Source organism: Lactuca sativa, chromosome 7 (genome assembly GCF_002870075.4).
Source record: "Lactuca sativa cultivar Salinas chromosome 7, Lsat_Salinas_v11, whole genome shotgun sequence".
NCBI classification, from domain to species: Eukaryota; Viridiplantae; Streptophyta; class Magnoliopsida; order Asterales; family Asteraceae; genus Lactuca; species Lactuca sativa.
In genome coordinates this window covers 156,614,299-156,641,596 of record NC_056629.2, presented here as the reverse complement: position 1 = coordinate 156,641,596, position 27,298 = coordinate 156,614,299, and positions in this window count along the sequence as shown.

Genomic DNA, 27,298 nt, shown 5'->3' with positions numbered 1-27,298 from the left:
AACCTTTCCAATGCTTGGCTAATGACCTAGAAACTTGCATGAATGATCCTAGAACCCCAATACATGAAATGATAAGATTAAACATGATTTTATGGTTGGGGAATATCCCAAAACCGTAAACACCTTTTAAGGGTGTTAAAATGCCCTTAACACCTTCTATGACTTGTATGAGTGGATAGAACCTTGCATGCTTACCCTAGAAGCACCAAACCATGAAAGAAAGTGACAAACATGAGTTTATGGTCGTAAACTCATGTGTTTATGACTGTAAACTCCCCAAGGAGTGGTTCAAAAACCGTAAACTCCAAATAAGGGACATTTCAAGCTCCAATCACTTCCTAAGCCTTTGATTCAACCCTAGGACCTTTCCTTGTGAAGCATGAGACCTTGGAACACTCAAATGCACCATTCCCATGAGTTTACGGCCGTAAACTAATGGGGTATATGGTCCCTCAATCGTAAACACCTATAAGGCCACCACTTGAAGAGTAAACTCCATAATGAAGCCATACACTCCTTAGATGCAACTCGTATCACTCCTAACACTTGAAATAAAGTGTTTTCGCGCATTAGAGTGTATTTGCTTACTTAATTAGTGATTAAATAACTAATTAGATAGAATTATGTATCGCTTCATGTTACATAGGATCCTCACGTGGTTCAAGTCCTCAGTTAACACCTAGCATCCTACCCGGCATGCCCATCCATTCCACTCACAGCAGGTGAGTTCATACCCCTACACTTTTACGAGTTTTCATGTTTTAAGGGGGGAATACAAGCAAATCATAAAGGATTTCATAATTTAAAAACGGATGTAATTATAACGATTTTCTATTAAACTTTTAGATACCTTTATCTCTTTTGTAATATGCGGAGCATAAGGGACGCTTTCTAAATATAATTACATAGTTTTCAAAATAGCGTGGGAACTTATCAAACCATTCAAATTATTATGGGAATAATTTGGGATCTTCATTACTTGTTTTTCAGAATCTAATTTCATGCAAAGTCAATATATAAACTATGTATGATTTAGTTTATCCATTATTAATCTAGAGTATCATACTAAATAATTACCTTGTGTTTAATTATTTATACTCTACTTTGTTCCAAACAATTTCGAAACTCAATAACAGCTAAATATTCCGTGAATTAGTTAGTACTAGCTTGTGAGACTTATCTTCATTATGCCCTTCAGGGTACCAATAAATCCTCTCTAGTAGTATAACCAGAGTCTCCTGGAGGGAGAGCGTGAAATTTGTGGATAGATCTATTCAGGACTGACAATCCCACACCTAAACTGCTAGATACAGTTAGGCGGGCACGCCTGGGGTGACAAATTTTGTAAATTGAACGACACCTGAAGAACGTCAAGGAGGTTACGGGTCAAATCAATATGATTATACGACTCACAATACGTATAAACTAACTTTGTTCACGAATTTCTTTCTTTCTTCTATACTTTTATTTATGTAATAAACTACCTACCTACTTACTGGAGGGTATTCTAGGGACACAACTTATGGTTTTATCTTAAGTAGTAAAACTACTATACTTACTGGTGGTAACCAGGGTTTTCTTATCATATGGAAATCGACAAACATGTTAGAAAATATGGGATTTTCTTGGAAAACATGCATATGATTTCATAACTTAGTAATAATGGTTTTCGATATTTACTGCATTCTTTATCAATGGAACTGAAGTATTTTCACAAGATTTAGTAACCAATTTTTCCTTACAAAACATGCTTATGAACTCACCAGCTTTATGCTGATATTTCTAAAATTGCTTGTATTCTCAGGTTCACGTTAGACAAGTATCTCGCTTACTTTTGAAGAAGACGGAGCATATAGAAGTCTCGTCCTTACTTTTGTTTATACTGATGTATATAAATTATGTATTTCTTTGCTTTCCAACAAATGTAAATATTCTTATGTAATGTAATGGTTGTGTTTACTATGCTTACTATGTACAATGGTTGTGATACTACGCATGAGGTCTCCCGCCGGCAGACATTTTCTCCGTTGTTTTCCTGACGGTTCGGGGGTGTGACAGAAATGTTGCTAGACATTCACCACTATCTTTATCAGTCTAATATGAATCTTGAACAAGTGGGATTTTGAAACATCTAGTATGCTCAAGAATCATATTAAAGTGATATTGCTAATTAACATATGATACTAAAGGGTCACACTAACAACATGATATAATTGATTATTTATTCGAAATTGATTTTAATAAATATGCAATAAACTCTTATAATTAAACTGGAAATTATTTATTTATAGGAAATAATAATTTTCATTAGCAAGTAACAATATATATAATTCATATGATATGAACTAATAAGTCATGCATAACATTTTAGACTAGATAAATTCTTTTGTCATTTACCAAAAAGTTAAAGTTTATATTTTATGAACTTGGTTTATAAATATAAAAGGTTTTTGTCTTTTTTTGCCTTTATAATTTCAAAATTTGGCTAGATAAAAGAGAGTATGGGCTTTTCATTTGTTTAATGAAAAGAACACTCCTACAAAAAGATAAACATGGACAATATGATTAAAATAAGAAGTGATGGTCTTTTGATTAATTTATTTAAAAGAAAGGAATGGCTTGAAGCATGGGGAACACATAGGATTTATGGGCATGGGTTCTTAAAGTGTTAAGAACTTATGGACCAACGATTTTCTATATAAAGTGAGGCTTTCATTATCTTGTCTTAACCCATGTAAAAATTCGAAATTTGTTCTCTACATCTCACTCTCTTTAGTTTTGTTAAGAACACATGAAGATTACTTGCTTCTTGATGCTCTCTTTATGTTCTTATTTTGATAAGAACATAAATCTTAAGAGTTTTAAGAGTTTTATACAAAAGAACTAGCCTTCTACATCAAGTTGATTCATTGTTGGTTTCTCTAAAGCTTTACATTCTTTATCAACTTCCAAGCCTCCCAAGAGGATCCAAAGAACTAAAAAGGTTGGAATTTTCTTCATCTTCTTCTTTTGTGTTTGTTTTCTTTCCAAACTTTGCAAGAAGATCCTTGGTGGGTTTAACTTGTTTATGTTATTCAAGAATTTATAAGTTTTTCCGTTGCCCAAATATCATGTTTTTGAAACTAGTTTTTTGAGTAAAAACCCGACATGTATCTCTCCACATCTCCATTTGGCTTATACTTTAATTTTTATACCTATTTGGAGTCTATGTCTCTCTTTCCTTCAGGAAAGTTCATAAGTTTCAAGGTTCCATTTTGTTCAAGGCCGTTAATTTCCCTTTGCATTGCTTCCCTCCACCATTCATCTCGAACCGCCTGATTGAAAGATTTGTGCTCATTGTGTGTGGCAATGGCAGCTAAGAAGGTATTGTGAGCTACTAAATTTTTTCATAAGAAATATATTTAGAAAGTGGATGTACCATTGAGGCGACCCGATCAGTGAGAGTTGTGGATGATTTATCGAAGGGGACAACTTTACTTCGGATTCAACCTTCTTGTGATCTATATCGTAGATCTTGTAGTCTTTTATGCCTTTGGGATATCCAATAAAAACTTTGGGTCTACCTCGTGGTTCAAATTGTCTCCCCTAATCTCTATACTTAGATTGTAAGCTAAACAACCAAACACACACATGTAATCATAACTTGGTGGTTGGTTGAAAAGAACTTCATAGGGAGGGACACCATGTAACACTTTGGAGGGAAGCCAGTTTATAACATACCTAGCAATCAAGACACCCTATCCCCAAAAGGTATTTGGGAGGTGGCGATGGAAACAAAGGCCATGAGCCGTTTCAAGCAAATGTATATGCTTGCACTCAACAACCTCGTTTTGTTGTTGTGTGTATGGGTAAGAAGTTTCTAGAATTATCCCTTCTTTTTCATAGAAGTCATACATTCTGTTCAAAACAAATTCTCCCCCATTGACACCTTATCCGTTTGATTTCCTTTCCAAATTATGTTTTTATCATTTTTTGAACGTTTATGAGATGTGTGCTTGCCTCATGTTATGCTGGAGAAGAAAAGTCCATACATATTGACTAGAATCATCTACTATAGTTAAAAAATCAAAATCCTTTAAAAGAGAAGGGGTACTATATTCCCCTATACATCACAATGAAAAATATCAAAGCAAGCAGTAGTTTTTATTTCAATAATAGGAAATGGGAGTCTAGTGTGCTTAGTCTTTAAACAAGCATCACAGGCTTCAACTTGACTATTCCTAGAAATGTTTTAACAAAATTCAAATTTGAAATCTTCTTGGGTGATGGAAGACCAAGTCTTTTGTGAAAAACCTCGAAATTTGTCACGAGAGCTTTCATTTCCAATGTCCCTATTCGATACAATCCTCCAATGAAACTACCCACACCTATCAAGTCCTTTGTTACCAGCCTCTGCATTACAAAGAAATCAGGAAAAAAAGTTATAGCATAGTTCAAATTATTTGCAAGTTTATTAATTGATAAGATGTTGTTATTGAAATTAGGAACATGTGAGACTCCATCAATTTTAAGACTTTCTAGTAGGGTGTCTTCACCTTCACCCATAATGGGCACCTTATCACCATTTGAAATGATAATAGATGCTTCCTTTCAGTTTATGATTTTATTATCAAGAAAATAACTCCCATGCTTGATACGCTTGGTTGCACTCAAATCAACCACCTACCATCATATGTGTTGTTTATACCTGCCAAGTTAGCCTTTGAATTTGTCTTGTTGGCTTCATCTTCCTTGAAGTGTTCAACAAACAAACGATATTGTTCATCTGTTAACGTAGGTATAGGACTGTGTCTGACCTCCACACAAGTTGCCTTGGGTTTTGGTTTGTCTTTCTTCCCAGGCAACCAATCCGGGTACCCTATTTTCTTGAAGCAACCATCCTTGTTATGACTATCTTTCCCACAAAAGGTGAACTTTTTTTCCTTGTCGCTGCCTTGCTTTAAAGTTCTTTGTACTTCTTTGTTAGCCGTTTGTGCAGCTTACCCCCTTGCGTCTAGCATGACATTTTTCTGCTCATCAGATTCACTTGAAAGGCTTCTGCTTCACTACTTGATTTCCTTGAACTTCCAGTGAATGCCGATTGTTTCTCATCTTTATCCACTATGTGGTAGGTAGCTCCCAAGGATGGTGCATGTTTCATGGCTAGAATTTGTTGGATAAGGTGTCTAAGTCCATAACTTATTTGGTATATACTTGACCCGACCCGACATGGTCCATTTGGGTTGCACTTCACCCAAACGATTTATGGATAATATTATGAGAATTGTATACTTATGTTTTATTAATATATTATAAGTTATAATATATTAATATAAAGTCATGTTATTTAATTAAGTTTTAATCTTAAATTAATTATGAATTGATTTAGTGATTAAAAGGAAGACTAATTAAATCGTGGACTATTATATTTATATGGTGTGGGCTAACACTCATTTGGGAATGGGATTAGCTTATATGGAAGTCTATGGATGATCCATGGAGCTTTTAACCCATGGATCCTTGGAAGAGGAAAAGACATGGGTTATTAGGGTTTACCCTAATCATCTACACTATATAAACAAGCCTATGGTGCATGAATTGACACCCTAGTGTGTGTGAGAAGTGATGGCCGATTACTAGTGCAAAGTATACACTTTCATAAGTTTTTCCAAGTTTGTGGTGATTTGTGATTTCCATTTGAGGCATTCACATTATTGGTGCTTGGCTCTCAAACTCCAAGGAATCAACACTCATCAAAAGGTATGTAATTCATCTAGTTCTTTTATGTTTAAAAGTTCCAAATGCCATGCTAGATGAGTTATAAAACTTGGAAAACAAATTTTGCATGTATTATAGACAAACATAGATCCAACGTTTATTAGGGTTGCATGTACACTTAGGAAGTGTTAGAATGCTCAAAACCCAACAGTGGTATCAGAGCCTAGGCTTGTTTGTTTGATACTTGATGCAAAATAGTGAAAAAAGTCGATTTTCTTGCTGTCTGCATGATGAACTCGCCGAGTCCATGGGGGGACTCGCCGAGTAGAAGCCTTAGAATGCAGATTTTCGACTTTTGCTGCTGGAAATGGACTAGAAACATTACCCTAAACTGTTTTGGTGTTTTAAAACTTTTTTTAGTTAGTGTAATGGTTTTTCTAATCCATTTACAATAGCTTATATCCAAATTTCATGCTTTGTATGTGTTCATATAATCCTTGAAACTTTGATGATGATGTTCATGTTCTTATGAATTTAGAAGATGATAGGAATTATTTGTTGAATTGTTTAGGATTAATTCTTGAACATTTATGTGTTTTAATGGATTCCATAATTTGTCCTCAAGTTATGGATGTCCAAAGGTCACTTCTTTTAAACACACATTTAAAACACATAAGTTACGTAAAAATGAAGAGTCTTCATTTTTATGAACCTTTAATTCATAAGTAATGAAATGAAAAGTTTTGAATAGTTACAAAACATGCCATCATGTTTTGGAATTTGTAAAGTTTCACACACTTTAATAAACTTTAATTCCAACCCTTAGAGTTTAATTAGTTAAAATTCAACACTTATACTATTTATAACATTAATGGTTATTTATTATATATATGTATAAGAATAAGTCATTTTACCGTTAGTAGACCTCATTCACGAAGCCAGTCTATAAGGGGGGTATAAGTTTGTCACCTATAAAATGGCAGCTTAATGGGTGTCCACTCTCACCCATCGCTTCCTTGATCGGTGGAGGGTCGTTAGCCGAACGGGTAACACAATGACTTTAAATTCTCATTAAAAGTATAATGATTATTATAAAGTAACTAAATATTTTAATTCCCAATCTTAGTTACTTTAGGAAAAATGTGAACATGGTGCTAGTCCATGGAATTCACACTTTGTACCTTACCAAGTCGTTAGTGGAGCGTGTGTGGTTAACCGGCACAATAACTTGGACTAGTAAGGATCATGAAGGGTGACTTAATGTTTGTCATAGATCAATGGAGCGTGTGTGGTTAACCGGCACATTGAGTAGGTGATAATATTAAGGGTACCAAGTGAAAGAGCATGGCTATTCACACCTTGTTTTGTGATCCTCGGCATCCCAGTCACAAAACATGAAGGGTGCAATCGAGATTGAAACATGCCATTGAAAAGTTCAATGAATCTCAAAAGAATCTAGGAATTTCAAGTCCAATTAAAACCTAATAATTCATTTCGTTTTTCATGGTGTAAATTGGTGAATCGTCATTCACCTACCTTTCCAATATATTATTACTTCGATTACGGCATCCCTCTTCTAAGTATAATATATTGTGATTGGATCCTAGCCTTAATATTACATTTGGGTGCTTATTAAGGACTCTATACATCTAATCTAAACTTTCTTTCTTCTTTCAGATGTCTTCCAACAACAATGCTTCGGGCTCTAACCTAAATGGCTCTTTCTCTCTCATGAATCCTTGTGGGAGAGTCATCTTTGATGGTTCCAACTTCATGGACTGGATTAGGAACATCAGAATGGTTACTCATTATGAGGACAAGGAATACGTCCTCGATAAGGAGTTAAAGGAGCTTGATGATTCCACTGCTACTCCTGAGGAGGTCACTGAATTCAGGACGCATGAGAGAGATGCCACTAAGGTAGCATGCATCATGATGGCCATGATGACAGCCGAGCTCCAAAAGTCCTATGAGGACTTTTACCCTTTTGAGATGCACCAAGACCTAATGGAAAGGTACCATTAGAGTGATCGTCAGGAGCGATATGAAATAATCTCCTCCATGATAACAACCCGCATGAAGGATGGTGAATCCATCACGAGCCATATGCAAAAGATGCAAAGGTATGTAGACCGTTTGCTCAAGCTAAACATGAACTTCCCTGAGGAGTTCACAATTGACATCATTTTATACTCCTTACCTTCTTGTTATGACCAATTTCGTATGACATATCATACAAACAAGTGATGTGTGTAAAATGCACTGGTTTTAATCCTACTTTTAAATTATAAATTTAGCACACAAACGCAGTGAACCTGTCTTTTAGTGGTATAGTTGAATAAGTAGAGTGTCGAACTCAGGGAACGGAAATTAAACTAATAACTAATTTTAATTAAGCAAGTAATAAAAGTAAAGGTTTTTCTCTAGCTTTACAAGTCTAGAAACTTAAACACACCACCTAACAAGTGATTAACTAAAAACGAAAACATGTAAAAATTCACCAAATTCGATAAAGAGTTTTGGTTTAGGTCCAACCAATTCACTCCTATGGTTATTTGTGTAATAATGTGATAAATTAATTGTTATTGGTTACCAACTATAGTGGTTAGATTCATGTTCACTAATACTAACCCTTACACAATTAATCAATTCAAGCAGTGGCCAATTGTTTAAACTAATTAATTCCCTAGTTCAATTATTTGCATTAAATAAGATTTGTAATTGGTTAATCAAGTGGGTGTTTCAATTAACCTCTTGTTTGTTGGTTTCTCAAACAAGCTTACACATTAATTTAACCATTATATTATTAATTATCGTTTCATGTTCATTATTCCTAGACATATGATAAAGTGGTCACATAAACATATGAGGTTAACAACTAAGAGATGTTCATGCAGCTTAATTGTCTTCCAATTAACAGAAAATAGTTGTGGTTAATGTATAAGGTTCTTTAACAAACTTAATTTAATAAAATCACCAATAAACAATTAACAAAAGTAATAATTAAACTATAGGAGTAATGTGGTTCTTCCTAAACAGAAACCATCCGAATTTTAGCTCATGATTACAAAGAGAACAAGCTCAAGCACAAATTTGATTAAGCTAAACATAATTCAATCCTAAGATTTAGTGGAAAATATAACCTAATTCGCCTCGAAACTTCAAACATCAAACGTTAGGGTTCTTCAGCTCTTCTAGGGTTTCTCCAATCGTAGCTCTATCTCCAAGGAAGCCAGAAAAGTCCCACAATTCGGATTAAGACCCCATATTTATAGTTATCACAAAACAGGAGCTACTCGGCGAGTAGGTCGTGGACTCGCCGAGTACCGGTATGAAATCCATGTACGGTAAGGATTTTTGACTTTTCTTCGGGAACATTCTCATGGACTCGCCGAGTTTGTGCGTGGACTCGCTGAGTAGGTGTGTGGGTTTTCCTTTTTCTTCATTCTTTGGTCTCTAATCGCTTTTCCTTATTCCTTTTTGCTTCCAAGCATGTGTTTGAACTGAAAACACAATTTAAGCATTATTAAGTACCTTTTGTCCACATTATGCACATAATTAGCTAAAAATGAATAAAAATATATGCTAAACATATGGCTAATTATGCAAATATCAAAATACCCCACACTTGACTTTTACTGCCCCCAAGCAAAACTGAATATTAACACATTACAATCACATAAGACAACTCCAATCGAACCCAACTATTATGCCAAGACCGCAACACATGCATTTGTGTCTAAAATTTTCCTAATAACCCCCCATACTCTAAATACTCACAATCCTCATAAGCATTCGCCTACTTTTCCCGAACAATGCTCATTTTATGCATCCCTCCGAATCCATCCGCAGAAAACCTCTTAACCTCAAGGTGTTTTTGGTTTAGCAACCCAAGCATACATAATCTAGACAATTACAATTTATGATACCACATTGGAGCTCTTTGGAATTCTTCACTTCTGTGATCTTTAATCTTTAATTTCTTTGAATTCACCACCTTCTTGTTTGATTTTTGGTATCTTCAACTTTTTGAATTTCGTCAGAATTTTTGATTTTTAGTTTATACTTTAACTTTAATGCTCCAAAAATTCTTCAAACTTTTCTTGTAATTCTCTCTCTTTTTTTTTTAACATGTAGCTCACTTTTTTTCACTCAAAACCCTAGATGCTTAAGCAGGGGTGCTCAACTTCAACCTTTATTGGTTAACGATAATAATTTTCCTGGATACATTTATGGTACACGATGCTAATGATGAGAATTGTAATCGAGATTTAGAAAGTAATCATGATTATATGAATGAAAAGTATGAACACAAGGAGTAAATATTAATCAGATCTTATATTGATGAGGAAACTGATTACAGACTTAAGCAGAGAAACATGCGAATGACTAATGAATCACTCGTTGATTCAATCGTTCCTGTACTTCTAACCTTAGTCCCTATTTATAAGAAACATGAGTGTACAAAAAATATACAAGGTCCTTAACAACACGGTTCTCACAAATGAAGACTTAGTAAAATAATTAACATGCAAAACTAAGAACAGACACTTCGACTTTTACAATTTATAAACTCTACATTCCCCCCCCCCCCCCCTTTGTAAACAGTCGAAGCTATTCAATTTGCGAGATTCTGAACAGCTGAGTGCATTGTTCTTCGGATTTCTGAATACCAAGTGATGATCTTTTTAAGCTCCTTCCTGTCTCCTTCATTATTCTTTGTGCAATTATTCATATGAACAATGAAATTCGTATATTGCGAAGTGGTGTATCTTTCAATCTCTGAGACTTTAAACAAAAATATTTTAGGCTTACCCTTGGTGTCTTTGCTTGCGGAAACCATGCCAAAAGTTTTAAGTCATATTTCCCCGTCTGCATACTTCTTCAATTCTGTTTGAGGCAATGTTGGTTCCCAAGGAACTGTGACTTTTCTTCCAAGGCCTGATGCGAGTTCTTCATTAGTTAACGCCAAGCAATCATAGTAGTTATCTATGAATATCTTGATATGTGCGAAACCAAATCTGAACACATCAGTATCATATCCTTTGAGGTTGTTTTCTTCCATGTCTTTCAGGATAAGAGCCACTTGAATGAGATCATTTAGATTCATTAAGGGAAAGTCAGCAATGGTAAAATCGAAAGGCTTGTTATCTACTCGGACAGCGAAGTATCGAAAATTTTGAAGCATGTTCTCGAACATTTCATCTTTCTTAATAGTTAGCACTTTCTTTATCTTCATCAGAGACCAAACTTCCTCTTGATCCTTCGCAAGTACAGCATGAAATCTGATTTTCATGTAGGTGTATTCATCAGCATTTTCAAACTTTTCATTGATCTTGTACTGCGCAGTGATAAACATCATTTCGTTTATCAGAAAGTCAAGTTGGCATCTGTCTGAATTCACAACATCATAACTTCTTCTAGGCTTTTTCTCAAAATCGTACAAGTGATTTCCCAAGACTTTGGATTCAATGGTTTCGAATGAGTACAACTTCGCAGGATCACCCTTGTTCAAAGTTGGTGGATCATTTGCTCTTTGCCTTAGAATGCTCTGAATCTGTCTTTGTTTTTCCATTTCAGCTTCAGCCTCTGCTTTCTTTTCTTCTTTCGACTTTTCATAAGCCACCTCTTTACGTTCTCCAGTATTCACTGTTTGAGGTTTCGCACTCGAACTCCCTCCTTCAGTTGAACCAATTATAATTCCCTTAGGAATTGGCTTTGTAAATGGCTTTGTTGTTACTATTGTTGAAGGAATTGGTTTTGTGAGTATAGGAAAAGTTATTTTAAGCTGAGTCGAATGTAGCTTTCCAACGGTTTTTGCATTATCCCCTTTACTTCCTTTTCTTTCTTCCCCTTGCACCCCTGTGAAAGCAGGTGGGGCATTCTTCGGTAAAACGGAAGTAAAATTTGTGATTGGGGCCAATGCTTGCTGAATAGCTTGCTCCAAAGTATTGACTTTAAGCGTTAAGAATTCTGGAGTAAGAATTGATTGTTTAGCAGGCTTCGAAATACAACTTTTTAATTCAGTCACCAACTGAATTAGTTTTGCGAACTGCTCCTTATCTTCTTTGTGCTTGGCTTCGATAATTGGAGCAGGTGACTGATAATCAGTGACAATCTTGGTAAGTGCTTCAGCAACGACATCAACATGTTTTTTCACTTCCAGGTTTTGCGAATTAAGATCTTGTAGCTCTTTTTCAATCTCCTTCATTAACTCCTCAACCTTGAAGTTGACATCTTCCCTGGCCTTCTTCACATCTTGTACAAAAAGAACATATCGTTCTTTTGTAGCAGTTGTCAGATCTTTTACAGCACTATCAAAAGATTTCCCTTGAGCTTGAATGCGAAGCTCATTATTTTTATCAGATTCATCAACTTTCGCAGCTATCCTTTTCTCTGCAGCTTTGATCATTGTTTCAACCTCCAAACCCGATACAGAAGACTTTGTACCAGAATCAGCTTGTGATTGAAGGATTGCATTCAACTTTCGATTCAGGATTTTAAATTGCTTACCTGACATAAGCATATGATCAGGGATTTCCTCCTCCTCCTCTGAATCAAAGTGTAAAGCTTCAAATATTCCTCCAAAACCTCCTCCTTCGGTTTCTTCATCAGACTGAGCTTGCGAAGATATAGGTTGTGGTGTTTCAGGGGATTATGATGGAAACAATTTAGTGAAGGGATTGTGTAAAGGATGATCAAAGATTGATGATGTATTTATATTTGTATTTGGGAGAAGGAATGGTGGTAATGAAGTAGATAAGTTCTCAGATGAGATGGGTAATGAAGTAGATAAAATGATTGGCATTGTAGTTTCGACACTCGTGATAGGTGCACCCGTATAAGATACGTTAACAACCATATCAGAAGTAGGTACCTCCTCATGAACTGATTTGGTAGTGACTACTTTGATTGGAATGGTTGTTGTAATGGAAATTTGCGAAGTAATGGGAAGAGAGATGTTTACCATTGATGAAGTTGAAATAGGTGGAGTCTCAGGAACCACTTCATCATCTGATGACTCATTGCAAGTAATCATCTTCCTTTTCTTATACAGCTTCTTAGTGATATGCTTCGCAACATCTTGAGCTCTTATTTTCTTTGACATAGGAGAAATAGGAGCCAAAAATTTTCTAAACATAACCCCCTTACTACTCACTTCAGTTTTGCGAATAGTAGGAGAGGCAGTTTTCTTTTGTGACAACATGCGAAGCTTCTTTAGGACCCTTGACTTAGTCGGTATGATCTCCTTCGCAAGTTTGGTAGAAGACTCAACTTTCTCAACCTCTTCGGCCTTTGATACTTTTGGAGATTCGTGTTTTTACTCCTTTTTAGTCTTCTTCTTCTTCTTGGATGACTCACCATTGACTTCAAGTAGCACTCCAGTTCGCACATTAGGATCAAAAGTCTTCATGTATCGCACTAACACCTTGTGAGTAGAGGACACTTCGCGAAGCATTGCATCAGGAATTCTTGCAACACTTGTGAAGATATTCGCATCATTTTCAACAGCTTTGGGAAATTGGTACAAAGAAAATTATGCGACATCTCCTCCTTCAGGAACTTGAATTCCTTCTTTCGCATATACCTTTTCCAATATCAAACTCCAGTACCTTGCACATGAAATCTCCTTATCAACACTGGTGTTTTCTAAGCTTTTGTTGAACTCCTTCCAAAGCTGAGTTCCATAATCGACACTGAGATCGTAGTAAAGTCCCATAACCATTGCATAAACCTCCATTCTACCCCTGTCTAGACCGACACTCCTTCCAGTCAAGCATCGTACAAAGATTCCAAACAAGAAGTTCCAAATACATGGTAAGCTTGATTTCCTGAAATCACTTATCTTTTCAAGAGTGGGTTGATGTCCCATCTCATTGAACATGAAGATAATTTGTGAGTTGGTTGGCTTAAAGAACGGTGGGTTATGAGGACTGTTCAAGAAGTCGATGAACATGTTCTTGTTAAGACGAACCCTCTTGTTATTCACCAGGTTGAAGGTTATCACATATGTTGTAGTTGAATGACGCAGTTGATGCCGCCATTGACAACCAAGTCATAGGAACTGGGAATGAACTGAACATAGCAATTGACAATGCTGATCTTTTCAGTGCAACGATCAACTTCTTCAATTCTTCTGGGTAAGATGAGACATTGGGATCAACTTGGAAATTTGTGCTTTGAATCTTCATGAGCGACTGTGAAATAACTTCTTATGTGTATGATTGATTGGCAGCCATTGTTAATCTGAGAAATTTCTTGAAAGAAAGATTAGGGCTTTTCGTTCGTCTGAGAATTTTGAATCGCGTAATGATTCTCAGGAAAGATTATCCCTTTTCTATGTTAATCCCAATGATTAACCGTTTCCAAAAATAGAATAGGCTACGTGTTCTTGGAAGCGTGCAATCAATAGCCGTTGTAATGATCATGCCCCATAAAGTGCCTTGAAACTAGGGCCAACGGTTACTGGAAACTGTTCGTGAGTACAGCTGTGTGAAAGAAGATCCTTCGGTATCGAGGTTGGGCTCTTTTGTTAATGGGATTTTAAACGAAGTCATTTACCAGTCTTGCGAAATCTTCAGCCTAAGTTGGTATTACTTAGAACCTCAAGGATTTCATGAGTGCATGTGATTCAAAGAAATGAGATAAGAAGCAAGTTAAAAAAAATGTTTGGAATTCTGTGATGTCAAAATTTATTGACACAAAGCAGTAAAACCCAGGGCAAAGGTTACTTCATTAATTACCAAGAGAGGTAATCAAATGCTTTTGCATTTTCTCGTGACATACAATTAAATACTTATAGAGAAGTATCGAAGGGCTTCTTTTATAGGCTTAATATGGTGGTTTGCGAATTTCGTTACATATCATCCTAAACATAAGGTGAGTAATTGTAACCGAAATTACTTGTTTGAACATTATGTTCAGGGACAATATTGCTTTGGATTATTTTTGAAAAGTGACAAGGATTTCAGATATATACTCACACTAAAATTATATTCAAAAAAATTTAAGTGCTGGACCCTGTTGGGAAACAAACTTCGTGGGCTTCGAAAATTTGATCAGGATCTCTCAAAAGAATGAATATAATTTGGAGTATATGAAATATTAGGTACAGAAACAAGTATTTTGTAAAAATCGGGAACATAGTTCCCCGTCAATTCCTTAATTTTCTAAGTTTGTGGATTTCACTTATTTCACGGACTCACGAAACAAGATCATTAACACAGAATGATGACATGTCTAAATCACGATTGGTTTGATCAAGTGACCTCATGGACATGTGTCTTTATGTGTGTATCGTGTTAAGAAATTTTATGATGAAAAAGATGGGTTATAAGATCGAATGTACGTCTGTTATTTGTGGACCAAACAGAAAACTCTTTACTCATTTGAGAAGAGTAAGGTAGCTCTTTTGACTAATGTGAATATAAGCCTGATTGGGAAAAAATTTTCATAAGATAATTTCATTAAGGCTTTCGTCTCTCACACATAGAGTCATATGAGGCTTGGGTCAACATGTTGCAGCATGCTTCTAGGGACATCCTAACTACTACATAGTTGAAAGAAATGATACCTTCCCACAGAAACATAATCATGACCTCTTCGCGTTTAGCTCTTGACTAATACTGAAAACACACAAAACTTAAAGAACAAAGTTAAAAGAAAAATATTTTTGTGATTTTGTATTTTTCAAATATAAAAGAACAAGAATGAAATCTAATTTTAACAATCTTAAGAAAATATTTTTGAGTTTTATATTTTTCGAAAATGAAAGACAAAAAAAAATCTTTTTGTTGTTTTTGAATTTTTCAAAAAAATAGAAAAACAAATGAAAATATTTTTGGTTTTTCGTTTTTTTCACAAAGCTAAAAAGAACAAAATTAAATTGAACCTCAGTTACCAAATGTGCGAATGCGAAGCCGCTTAACGCACAGTAACTTCTGAATGATTCTGATTCAGAGTTGCTGAATGGAAATTTCATTCTTGAGTGATTGATTTTGATATTGAATTCGCATCGATCATCCCTAAACCTGCTAAAATTCTCACAAATGATTTTTCATCAAGATGTTTAGTAAAAATATCAACAAATTTTTCAGTTGTTTTAACAAAATGTACTTCAATATTCCCATCTTCCACATGATCTTTGATAAAGTGCTATCGAAGAGCAATATGTTTTGTCTTTGAGTGTTGTACTGGATTATGACAAATGCGAATTGCACTTTGAGAATCACAATACAAGGGAATCTTTTTCATATTTATACAATAATCACGAAGTTGACTCCGAATCCAAATGATTTGCGAAGTGCAAGCAGCAGCTGAAGTATATTCAGCTTCAGCAGTTGATATAGCAACACAAGTTTGCTTTTTTCGACTGCCAACTCAATAATTTACCATCCAATAGTTGACATCCACCACTTGTACTTTTTCTATCCAAAGTACATCCTCCTAGATCAGAATTTGAAAAAGCTTGAATGAAGAATCCCGATTTTGAAGGATACCAAAGTCCTAACGAAATTGTCCCCTTAAGATAGCGAAAAATATTTTTCACTGCAGTTAAGTGAGGTTCTCTGGGATTAGCTTGATACCTAGCACAGTTACATACTGAAAACATAATATCAGGTCTGCTTGCAATTAAGTACAATAAAGACCTTATCATGCTTCGATAAAGTGTTAAATCAACAGCAGGAGTATCTAATGAAGGATTTAGTCTTGTTCCCACTACCATTGGTACTCTAAGTTTCGTGCTATTTGTCATTCCAAACTTTTCGAGCAGATTCTTTGTATATTTTTCTTGGTTGATTAAAATTCCATCCCTGTTCTGTCTTATATTTAAACCAAGAAAATTATTAATTTTTCCCATCATGCTCATTTCAAATTGACTCTTCATGACATTTTCAAATTCAGTAGACAATGCTGGGTCAGTTGAGACAAAAATAATATCATCAACATAAATTTGAACAAGCATAAGATGATTCCCAACTTTCTTGCGAAATAATGTGGAGTACCAGGCTCTTGGTGCTTGTTTTAACCCATAAACTGCTTTGTCTAGTATATAAACATGATCAGGATGTTCCTCATTTATAAATCCTAGTGGTTGTTCAACATAAACTGTTTCTTCTAGTTCTCCATTTAAGAATGCACATTTAACATCCATTTGAAAAACATCGAAGTCTTTGTGAGCTGCATAAGCTAAAAATATGCGAACTGCTTCGAGTCTTGCGACAGGAGAAAATGTTTCTTCATTGTCTATTCCTTCTTGTTGTGAATAGCCTTTAACAACTAGTCTGGCTTTATTTCGAATAATATTGCCATCTTTGTCGGTTTTATTTTTGAAAATCCATTTTAATCCGACAATCGAAACATCAAAAGGTTTAGGATTTAATCTCCAAACCTTATTTCATTCAAACTCAGCCAGTTCAGATTGCATAGCAACAACCCAATTTGAGTGTTCCATAGCATTCTTTACTGTCTTTGGCTCTATTTTCGAAATAAAAACATTAAACATACATAATTCTTGGTTCTCATTCAATACCTCATTTTTCGCACGAATTTGAGCTCTTGTCAACACACCATCTTGTGGATTCCCAATCACCTATTCTTTGGGATGATTCCTTGTCCATTTCTCATGTGGTGGAAAATCAGGATTGAATTCCAATGGTGCATCTTTGTACATATCTTCATTTTCAGATCCTGCAATAGAAAAATTATCATTTAATTCATGAAATTCATCATTTTCATCAAGATTAATTGTCTCTGTTTCATCATGCTCCCCCTCAACATGATGTTCATCTTGATGCTCCCCCTCAAAATGATGTTCCTGTTGAACATTTAAAGGTAATTGCGAATGGTCCCCCTCAACTTGATGACTCATAATCTCATTCTCCCCCTCGAAAGTTTGCTCTCCCTGTATATTTGTGGTCGTATGCTCCCCCTCCATACGAACTTCAGGCACACTTTCGCAAGATATTGAATTCATAGTAAGTGTTGAATCATCAGCATATTTTAAGGATTCTGATGTTTGATTATCAGGAGCATGAACTTCCGCATCAATTGCCCTGTCAGGAATTCCGAAAATTACGTCATAATCAAAATCATTGATATCTGAATTTTCAATTTGAGTATCTGAATCAACAAGATTTGATTTATTTTCAAATTTACTATCCGTTTGTTTAAGATAGTAACCATCGAAGGTTAAGTTGAAAGTTTCTTTAACTTTTCTTGTTCGCTTGTTTAACACCCTGTATGCAACTGAAGTTTGCGAATATCCTAAGAATATGCCTTCATCAGCTTTCTCTTGGAACTTGGTCAAATTATCTTTTGGATTCATTATAAAACTCCGACAACGAAAAACATGGAAAAATTTTTAATTAGGTTTTCGATTGTTGAGTATTTCATATGGAGTAATATTGAATCTTCGGTGAATGAATGAACGATTCTGAGTAAAACATGCAGTCGACACAGCTTCAGCCCAAAGATATTGAGGTAAGTTCGCATGTGTAAGCATGGTCCTTGCCGCTTCGCATAGAGACCTATTTCTTCTTTCAACAACACCATTTTGTTGTGGAGTATATGGTGATGAGAAATTATGCTGAAATGCCTTTGGCTGTGAGAAATGAATCCAGCGTTTGATTTTTAAACTTAGAACCATTGTCACTTTTAATTCTGCGAACATTCTTTTTAAGACTCATCTCAATCTTTTTGATAAAATCAATCATCGTCTGAGCAACTTCAGATTTTAACCTGAGAAAGAATACCCATGTAAATTAAGAAAAATCATCAACAATAACTAAAATGTACCGCTTTTTATTGGTTGTAGCAACAGTCAACGGTCCGCATAAGTCAATGTGAAGAAGTTCCAACGGTTCCACGATTTTTGAATCTATCACAATTGGATGACCTTTTCTATGTTGTTTTCCTTGTTCGCAAGCTGCACACAAAGTATCATTATCAAAATTCAGTACAGGTAAACCTCGAACCCAATCTTCAATAACAAGCTTGTTAATATTGCGAAAGTTCAAATGAGACAATAACCAGCTAACATCATTAGAGGCCTTCGACAATAGACACACTGCAGGTTTGCCCACAATCGGTTTAATGTCGAGTGTGAACATGTCTCCATATCTTTTGGATTTGAGAAGTACTTCATTTGTCTCTACTTTCGAAATGATACTTCCTTCTTCATTGAACACAACCTAATTTCCAGTACCCACAAAAAGTTGTGAAACACTAATCAAGTTATGTTGAAGACCTTCGACATAAGCAACCCGGTTAACTGTGAGTTGTCCATTTGTGACTTTTCCATAACCTTTCACTTGACACTTGTGATTGTTTCCGAATTTGACTACTCCAGCATTTTCCAAGCTTCTATAATGTCACAAGTTTTCCTTTCTTCCAGTCATGTGACGAGAGCAGCCACTATCAATATACCATTTCGCGTCATATTTCTCGTCACATATCACCTGCATTTAATGAAAGAATTTGGGAACCCAAGACTTGTTGGGTCCTTCAATAGTAGCATTGAACAAATTATTTGAATTTAAAAACCACGTTTTTACTTTGTCTTTGACATTATCGATTAAATCAACATCATCAGATCTAGATATTGAAATATAGTTGTTCGATAGTTTTGGATTTCCATTGACTTTCGCCTCATCTTTCACAACCTTCGCAACTTTCACAACTGGTTTCCACTTTTGTATTGGAACTTTCAAATCATGAGACGATGAACTACCAGTAGAAGACTCATTCACAAACATGTCGAATGCAGTCTTGATCTGTTGCTTTGAAAACTTTCCATTTTGGTAATGTTTTCCTTGCCCTTCAAGCCAATTGTTGATCGTATATACATCAAATTTTCCTTTTGTATACGAAACTTTGGTCGGTCTTGTGATCGAAGGATTTGGAAAATTTGGTTGTTTGGGTGAAAATTTTGGTTTTGTTTGAGTTTTGACATTCAAAGTTGGTGAATTATTCGTTAATTTTCTAACATTTTGAAACTTACGATCATTCAAAAAATTTTGCAAAGTCTCAAATTTTCTAATGTTGTCAAATTTTCGAACAGATTCATCTTTATTTTTCATTGAAATTTTGTCAACAGAATATATTGGGTTGTGAAAACTTGTATCCTTTTGTTTGTTTGTTCTCTGAAATTTTGATGGTTTTGTTCTTGGAATTTGTGCTTTCGCAACTTTAGGTTTATCATTAGACACAACTTGCCAAAAGATTGCTTTTCTTGCTTTTCTTTTTGAAACATTGTTTTCTTTTGAATACTTTCCAACCATCAACTTAAATTCATAAGAATTCAATTTCACTTCCATCTTTGGTTTTTCATCTTTTTCAAAAACTTTGTTTTCTTTTTCACTTTTAACCATCCATTTTTGTGATTATTTTTGGCATTGAAAAACATAAGAGTTTTGAGTTAAATTGTTTTCTACCATTTTTTGATCTGCAAAGAAACGTTCGGTGGTTGACCTTTTGTTGTCATTTTCAACCATTTTGTTGAATTCAGGCTTGATTTTCTCAACATTTCCAGTTGTGACGAAAACTTGATTTGGAAAAACCGTGTTATAAGTACATGGAAAATTCGGATAGACCACAGTGTTGGTTTCCAAATAATGTGCACCTTTGTCATCAAGAACTTTGTCGAATTCTTTTGTATCACCAAACACTTGATTAACAACAACACGTTGAGGTGATTCATGCGAATCTTTCACTTCTTCTTCGTCTTCATCAGTGTCATCTGACTTAGAACTTTCAACTTCCACATTGTCAAAGTCACAAGTTTGCGAAGTAGAGGGTTTATCATTTTCATCCTTCACTATCGAATAAACTATAATTTCTTTACCTTTGACCTTATGTTATATTAATGATAGACAGTTGAGAACAATCAACCTCTTCTTCCTCTTCGATCTCACTGATTTCACTCACATTATCTGAATTGTCATCAACATCAGCCTAATTGTGTTGAGAATCAAGAGTTGAAGTTTCAGTTTTCTTTAAGATTTTCACTTGTTCATTCATTGTCAAACTTTCATTAACAATATTAACCAATTCATTCGCATTCAAAATTTCATCAATTTTGACAATACCATATGCGAATCTATCATCAGGTATTTTGTCAAATTGAGCAATAGTATTCTCGCAGTCATAAGAAACAACATCAACTTTTTTGCGTTCAAATTCAAGAAAAGGTAGTAGTTTCCTATGTTGTTCTTTGCTTATCTCAGACAAATGATGTAAAGCTGTTAACTTCGCATATAAACGTTTAGCAGAGTTACAATAAATGTTTCGTTGTGCTAGTAACAACCTAACTTCTTTCACTACAAGAAAAAAGGCCTTTTACGACGCTCATTGCGCGTCGTAAAACGCTCAGACAACGCGCAAATGCGCGTCAAGGAAGGCCCTGTCATAACGAGAGACGACGCGCTTTTGCGCGTCGTCTATAGACGACGCGCATTTACGACGTGCATTTACGACACGCAATGCGTATCATTAAAACCGCTGTCAAGAAAGGTCATGTCATAAATGAAGATGACACACATTTATGCGTATCGTAAATTTTATTTTCATTTTTTAAAAAGATTATTTATTTTACTAATGTTCAAATTAAATTTGCATGTCATGTCTCATAATATAAAATAAAATACCATATACAAAAAAGACAATCCATTGCACAAAAGTTAATGTCATACAAAATACAAAATAAAATACAATAAATAAGAAAGATAATTCATTGCACTAAAATGTCAAATACAAATAATCATCGCTAACTATATAACCTAATGCTACATGCTCCTTCAACATCTTTGTAGACAAAGTGAAGATACTTGGCTCCCAAAATCTCTGCATGCATAACGAATAATGGGTATTAAGACTTAAGAGATTACATAATAAACGTGATAGAATCTGAATTACAATATAGATCATACCTTCATATCTCTTTCCTGCCCATCAAAAGCCATTTTTAGTTTCAGCTGACTTCTTTTCGTTCGTTTATCAGAGATCAAATTCTTATGAAGATTTTGATCTTTCACAAGCTTTTTGTCTTCCGTTTTGAACTTTATTGAGAAAACAAAAGAAAATGTCAAAATTTAATTGATATTCACACCACATAGAACACAGATAAAAGATATAGTATGATCAACTTTATATCATCAGAAGTAGTTTTTAAAAGAGTCATGTTTCCATATTACAGGTATCTTTAGCAGCTGCAAGTCATTGGTGATCAAGAATATACAAAATGTCAAGCAATTATGATCGCTTATGAAGAATACCAAAGATGCATTGCCAAAGCAAGAAGATGGTAAACTACCTCTGCACCATCTATCTTGCAGGAAAAACCTGCATACAGTGAGAAATTAAGTAGTAAGTTGACAAATTAAACAACATTCAAGCATATATTTTCCAGTGAGAATGTAAATTTATGATTTAATATTCAAATAAACATAATTCAAGTAAACTAAAATTTCTAGTTTGTAGCCATCTTCTCTAGAGCAAAATAACAACCTGGTTGGTCGTTATTGGAATCTGCATCAACATCTGCTATCTGAGGTTCAACATCGCCTTCTTCTTGATTCTCTTCTTGGAACTCGGTCAAATCAATCTCAGTTGACTCCACACTACAGGTTCCCATACATAATTAGTGATACATATGTTTGCAAGCTATTACTATTCTACAAAAATCAATAAACAAAACATGCCTGATTACTGAAGTTTTTAGAAGTCTTGTTGCTAATTTAACATGGCCAGGGTGAACCTGAAACAAAATACACACAATTTGGAGCTAACTTAGCACATAAGTCGCAAAAGAGGAAACTAGGACATGAGAAAACATTTTGTATATGTTTGACAAGAGGATAAAAATTACAATTTTTTGTAAAACTTAAAAAGATGAAACAAGAAACTCCTTCTCTGCAAATCATTAAAAATTTCAAAACACTTAAAAAGGTTTTTGTTTGCTACAAAAGGATGCAAAGACCAAGACAGGACATCACATAACTGGTTTCTGTTAATTTTTCTTTACCTCATCATCGAGGTGACACCTGGAAATTGCCTCTAAAAGTCTGATTAGAGCCTCTAACTGTCTAACTGTCATGCTATATGCAACTCTACTTCCTGGAGTTGTATCTCCTCTAGGAAGAGCAACATAAGAATCAACCAAAAATTTTCTTGCTTCTGCACATAGCTGCATTAAAATTGACAACATGTTAGAAAAGATAAGATGATAAGATGATAAGAAAATCAGACGGACCTTTGGCTTTTTAGACTTGGCAACTTAAATGTAACACTTGAGTTGTACAGTGGTGAAGGCAGGAGTAACATCATTTTCATGCTTTTGATGAACCCTCACAATGTGAGATGCGATACGATGATAAGAAAATCATCACTTTTGATACTAACAGTAAAAAGAAATTAAGAAAAATAGAAACTTGCCTGATGTAGAGTTTTGTAGGGTAGAAAGTGTTTGTATTATACTCCATTAACCCACGAGCTAAAAACCTTCATACATCAACCAATTAAAACAAATCCAGAAAGAACAGAAGACAATAAATTATGGCATCCATAACAAAATATATTGTTTTAGGAAATGACATGCACATTTGAAAACCAATGATGAACAAAAATGATTTTAACAGCTTGTAACTTACCCATACTCAGCATCAGTGAAAAGAAATGGATTTGCAACAGCTGCAGGGGGTGGATTATGTGGAAAAGGGGATGGATCGAAAAATGGAAAGAATCTAAGGGTTAATCTTGGAATTTCTTTTGGTACTAAAGCAATCAACTGGTTCATAGACCTTTCAACAGTTGTAGCAAGAATCTATCTTCTTTGATACTATTAAATAACTGTCAATATATGAAACAATGGTTAGCATAACAACTTGAAGTTACAACTTACAAGCCAAATAGAAACATAAAGTAAGTAACTTTTGACATACCAATTGAAGAATCATCTATATAGCTTCTAACTAAACTAAGTGGGGCCACATCTATGACAGATAACAAGTTCTCACTAACCAAAGGCACCCAGAAGAAGGAACCCTGCATAGAAGATGATATAATTGGTTAAGTTCAAACTTCAAATTGTATAAACAATAATATAAATGAAGGGAAACGATATAATAACAAAAGTTAGATTAAGTTTAACCTCTGTGTAGTTTGAAACTCCATTAGAAGAAGAAAAAAGAGACCTTTCATACGCACAACATATACCTAGAATCTAAATTAGGCATGCATGAAGCACAAACAATGATTTTAAACCTAATAAAGTCACAACATAAACCATAATCTAATTCCATTCTACATGAAAGTAACCTGACCAAAAGCATAAATTATAGCATTAAAATGTAGAGCACAAAAGTTCAATCAAATCATGTCTCAGAAGCATAAGAAGAAAGAAGAACAAAAAACCAAGCTGAGGTTGTGTGGCTCTGAACTTATGTGCTCCTTCAACCACCATTTTACAAACCACCTCTTGTAATAAAAAGAATACGACATGTTTAATTTGAGTAGCAGTAGACATGGTCTACTAACAAAACCTGCAAATAAAAAAAAAATCAAACCTAGTATCGATGGCAGATCAGTGCAAAAGAAGAGTTGAGGTGTCAAATTGAGACAAGAGAAGAAGACATCGACTTAATCAAACCTAGCATTCCTCCTGTCAAAATGATCAAACTCATGTCTCCTTGATGGGCAGCGCGTAGGTCAGCGACGGTGGCGGAGAGGAGAGATGGGTTGGAGGAGAAGGCGGAAGTGCGTGCTTAGGTTGATGGCGAGCATATGAACCCTTCAAAGGCAAATATAAAGTATCCATTATTTAGTCATTAGTCTTACAACCCCTTCAAAGGAAAGTATAAAAAGTAGTCAGAATTTCTTTTACCTGAAGCTGGTGGGTTACTAATGCCATTATGCCCTTCCAGTTTACCCTGTCATTTATGTAGCAAAGGGCTTAGACGACGCTCTGTTCAACCATAACAACCGGAGCAAGAAAGAAAGCATACCTTAGTTCAATCCGAGCTAGGGCTTGTCAGAATGACAAAAAAATCACGAGCAACATCTTCGACACTGTGTGGGATGAGAAGTTGTAAGGCCCTAAATCGTCGGCTCTAGGATAGAAGTAGATGGAGCAGGTAAGTTCTTCATACTTTCCGATTAGATGTCGCGAATTCAGATTCCAACGGGTGCAGGTGAACGAAATTGCTGTCGATTTCTTCTTGGTGTTTCAATGGCGTCGGGAGGAACATCGTCTTATGATTGGTCGTCAATCGGAAAATTTTGTATGTTTTTTGTTCTGATTTTTTTGGGTGTTTTGCTTTTCCGGGGATTTGTTCCCAGGTGAACGGAATTGCTGTTGGTTTTGTGTCTTTTGGTTCGGCTTCCTGTTGAGATTTAGGAACTGGAAGGGATTTTTGTCTTGTTGGCCTTGATCTTCTACTGGAATTGTTACATAGTCCTTCTAATTTCGAAGAGCTAATAGGTCGATGGCAGAGGAAGGTGTGAAAAAGATGCGACGTTGGCGGAGGGTCGACGATGGTAGAGGGTCGACGACCAGGAAATAGCACAAAGTGGTGGTCGGAGTGTGAGGGGAGTAGTTAGCGGTCGATGTGGGAAGGGGAAAGAAGTATCGCCGATTAGGGTAAAGAGGGAAGTAAAAGCGGGCTAGGGTAAAGAGGGAAGTGAAAGCGGGCTTTTCTAATTTTTGGGTTTTCTTTTTCCCGCTTATTACTAAAGAGCGCGTTTCATTAAAAAATATAAAGCGACATGTTTAGATGACGCATATTTTATAATAAGTGCCCTCCGTGTTTTTTTCTAACACTTATTCTAGGTCACGCAAGAATGCGCGTTCTAAATCCTTAAAATTTCTAGAGAGCTGACATTATTTTCAGGTCACGTGCTTTTGCGTATCATAAATCACTGCGTGACATAAATTGCGCGTCGTAAAAGGCCTTTTTTCTTGTAGTGTTTATCAAGATTGTCCATATCACAATTTACATTTGTCTTTTGTAATTCAAGTTTATCTACTCTGCTTCGTTTTATTTATAATTGTCTTCTTGTCTCAACTAGTTGTGATTTTAGATTTTGTGCTTCTATACTAGCAGACACAATAACATAATCAAAATAAGCAACAGTATCATCAAATGAAGTTATTTCAGTATCATAAGCAGATAAGGGAATATTAAAGGATTCAAGAATAGCACGTACCTTAGTGGTCATTGGAGATTTATCGGTGGACTTGGACACAAAGCACCGTCCAGAAACATTCTCTTTGCAATTTTCTTCATAACTTGCGAACATTGCACCATGAGTTGGGTGCCTCTTCTCTTCATCGTCATATCTTGAAGACCAGATCTGATAAGTTCCACTTTCTTCTTCTTCAGACTCTCCTTTCGCAACCAAAGACAATCCTTTTGCCTTCGTACGCACCTCCTCAAGCTACTCTGAGTAGTAGGCTTCGTCTTTTATTTTGCTCTTCTTCTCCTCTTTCTTCCTTGACATGAAATCAGCTGCGAAATGATTCGCACCATTGCAGTAATGACAATCAATTCCAGAGTCACCTTTTAGTTTCTTCTCTGCTTTCGCATCTTTCTGCTTTTCTTCAACCTTCTCAAATTTCTTCTTCTCCTCACCTCCAGCTTTTATGAAACCACTATTCGCATCAGTTTGCTTTCCTTTTGGATTGAAAGGCTTTTTGAAAAATTTCTTAACTCTGTTGTTCGAATAAAATGCAACTGCTTCATCATCAGAATTCATTAAGAAACCTTCATTGTCTAATTCTTCCTTCTCACCAGCATCAATTTCAGTAACCTTCGAAACTAAAGCCAATGGACCTCCTAGACTCTGTTTCGATTCTTCAAACATTTCTGTAACTTTGCTTTCATGTGTTTTCAGCTGGTTGTAGAGATCATTCAAGGTGGAAGTATCAAAACTTTGTTGGTTCTTTATCATCATACTCACACTATGCCACTCCTTGCGAATACCCATGATGAATGTTAGATTGAATTCCATGAGAGATCTTGTGATTCCATACCTGCTGCAACGATAAACAAGCTCATTCAGACGATCATAGTAGTTTTCAATTGTTTCAGCATCCTTTTGTCTGAATTCCTTAAGGCGATTTTGGCTGTTTTACAACTACGAATGTAATTCCTTAAGACGATTTTGGTTGTTTTACAACGATAAACAAGCTTATTCTTCTCACTTCCTTGATACTTCTCTTTCAGAGTAATCCAAATTTGTTGGCTGTTTTACAACTACGTATGTAATTATAAACCACAGGAGGCAATGCACCTCTTAGCTCCCTCATACACCTTTTCTCATTCTTCTTCAGGCAATTTTGTTGTTCAGTAACATCGTTTGAAGAAGCAGATGCTCCAATTGATTAAACATTTCCAGGAGGTAGAACTGTTCCATTGATACAATTCCAGAGCTCTTCATCAATTCCATTTAAGTAATCCTCCATCCTATCAGCCCACTGATCATAGTACTCAGGGATTAACATTGGAATTTTGGTTGAAGAACCAAGCAAGTAAGAGAAAGAAGTCATGGTATTCATGTTGAAGTTCGCCGTTGATGAACACGAGAATTTTTCAGAAAGGGAATA